The following is a 3,054-nucleotide window of genomic DNA, read 5'->3' as shown; positions in this document are numbered from 1 at the left end:
ATAATATTTCCCGTACTTTTATTGATACTGGTAGCTCTGTCAATATTATCTTCAAAAAGGCTTTTGACCAGCTGCAGATAGACCCAAGTGAGCTCCAACCCATGGTAACTCCTCTTTATGGTTTCACTGGCAATGAAGTTCAACCACTCGTCTAGATAAAATTAGTCATCTCTCTTGGGGAGGATCCCCTAATGAGAACCAGGAGATCTTATTTCATGGTGGTGGATGCACCTTTTGCATATAACGTTATACTGGGTCGGCCGACCTTGAACGAGTTTCGGGCAATCGTTTCTACTTTCTACCAGAAGGTGAAGTTTCCCGTTGACAACCAAGTAGGAGAAGTTCGTGGAGATCAATTACTCACACGGAAAAGCTATGTGGAGATCATCCGAATGGAGGCCAATGTTGCTCGTAAAACACAGAGGATGGAAGTTAATGCTATCCAGGAGAAATCGCCCAGTTTGATATATGAAGAAAAGGAGGAGGTACAAATACGGGTCGGACGACCAGAAGCTATAACTTATGTAGCGGCCGATCCTTCCACTCAAGACTGAGTTGATATACTGTTTGAGCCGGAATAGTGACGTGTTTGCCTGGACTCCCTAGGAGGTCACAGGTATTTCTCCTCTAGTAATGGAACATTCATTACATGTTTGTCCTGATGCTAGGCCTATTAAGCAAAAGAAAAGAGACTTTGGGACCGACCAGAACCAAATCATTAAAGAAGAAGTGGATAAGTTACTCGAGGCGGGATATATTTGGGAAGTACAATTTCCTAGATGGTTAGCCAACGTCATCTTGGTACCTAAACCAGGAAATAAATGGAGAGTGTGTATCGACTTCCGGGACCTCAACAAAGCTTGCCCAGAGGATTATTATCCTCTGCCATGCATTGACCAAGTGGTGGACTCTACCGCCGAATGCGAATACATTTGTATGCTGGATGCCTACCAGGGATATCATCAAGTACCTCTTGCTAAGGATGATCAGGAAAAGGTTAGTTTTATTAGAGTTAAAGGTACTTATTGTTATAGGGTTATGCCTTTTGGACTAAAGAATGCAGGGGCGACCTATCAGAGGCTCATGAACAAAGTCTTTCGGAAAGAGATAGGGAGAAATATAGAGGTATATGTGGATGATATCTTGATTAAATCACCTCACGCTGTTGATTTGTGCAGAGATGTAGAAGAGACATGCTGAACCTTAAGACAATATGGACTCAAGCTCAATCCTAGCAAGTGCTTGTTTGGAGCCAGAAGTGGTAAATTCCTGGCTATATGGTGACCGAGCGAGGGATAGAAGCAAATCCCAACAAAGTTCGAGCAATCAAGGATATGGAGCCCCTACGCAATATGAAAGAATCTCAGAGGCTAACCGGGTGAATCACCGCGTTATCCCGCTTCATCTCTCGCTCAGCCGATAGAAGTTTTCATTTCTTCAAGATACTTCGAAAGGCTAATAAATTTCACTGGGATGAAGTATGTGATAATGCATTTCAAGAATTAAAAGACTACTTGTCAACCCTACATGTGTTTGCTAAGCCTGTAGTAGGAGAAACCTTATGGATTTATCTTTCGGCAAATGAGCATGTTGTAGGCGCAGTACTAGTGAGGCAGGAGGGTAAGGAACGACTGTAACACCCGCCCCTCCTGCTAGTAGGGTGGGGTTACTTACTTGCAAAGGGAACATACAAGCATATTAAAATTTCTTTTCTAAAGTAAAACAGCGGAAGAACTTATTTATTTTATTTTATTTTTTTATATTCTTTTTAATGAACGAGGTCACGATGTTAGATTCTGTCATAAACCTGAATAAGTATCATGAAATCATGCAGAACATTAACATAAATAAACTTAGTTCATGTCAACATAAAATAACATAAGCAGGTCTTTTTCTTTTTCTTAGCCGAGCCACCACCACACACATCTCTTGCCTCTCGTGCGGCTCCCCTAGTTTATCCATTCTTTGCCTTTATCTGCGGTACAAGGAAAGTAAGCTATAAGCACATAGACTTAGTAAGATCCTTTTCTACTCACAAAAACGTATTTCATATCATAATCACATAAGCATATAACAATGGAGACATAATCATCTAAACATCATATCATGTAAACATAGCATCATAACATATCATCTCATAAAGAACATCATGCTATATCATATCATAAATCATAAGAGCATCATGTCACATAAATCATAGGAGCATATCATATCATAAAGAAATATCATGATGTATCATATCATAAATAAAAGAGCATTATGTCATATAAATCATAAGAACATATCATATCATAAAGAAATATTATGACGTATCATATCATAAATAAAAGAGCATCATGTCATATAAATCATAAGAGCATATCATATCATAAAGAAATATCATGCAAGATGGCTTTTAAAACATGTGTCATGTCATGTGCAAGATGTCTTAAAACATATCATATAGTACTTGAACATAATATCATCATGAGGGCCCGGCTTGTACCACATACATACATAAATGCGTGCAATCCCTAGGACAGGGTAGCTAGCCCCGAACCTACTAGGGAACTAGGTCCGTACTACGACCGTCGACCTAGGGGTGTATTAAGAAGTCCATCCCTTTTTACTAGACCCGTTCATAGTCCGTCGGCCTAGGGGTGCTTATGGAGCCCACCCTTGGTACAAGCCATACAAGGTAAAAATAACATGTCATAGTTACTTATCATATCATAAAGAGTGCTCTTAGTCCCACTTCACAGGGAAGCAACTCTTAGGCCTTTACTTATCATATCATAAAGAGTGCTCTTAGTCCCACTTAATAGGGAAGCAACTCTTAGACCCTTACTTATCATGTCATAAAGCATGCATACTTGAGCATATAGCACATCATAAGAGTCATCATAATGCATGATTCATAAGCATACATAAATGAGCATATTACTTGTCATATCATAAAGCATGCATACTTGAGCATAAATCACATCATAAGAGTCATTATCATGCATGGTTCACAAGCATACATAAATGAGCATATTACTTGTCATATCATAAAGCATGCATACTTGAGTATAA

Source organism: Zingiber officinale, chromosome 2A (genome assembly GCF_018446385.1).
Source record: "Zingiber officinale cultivar Zhangliang chromosome 2A, Zo_v1.1, whole genome shotgun sequence".
In the NCBI taxonomy this organism is placed as follows: domain Eukaryota; kingdom Viridiplantae; phylum Streptophyta; class Magnoliopsida; order Zingiberales; family Zingiberaceae; genus Zingiber; species Zingiber officinale.
This window is presented reverse-complemented; position numbering follows the sequence as displayed.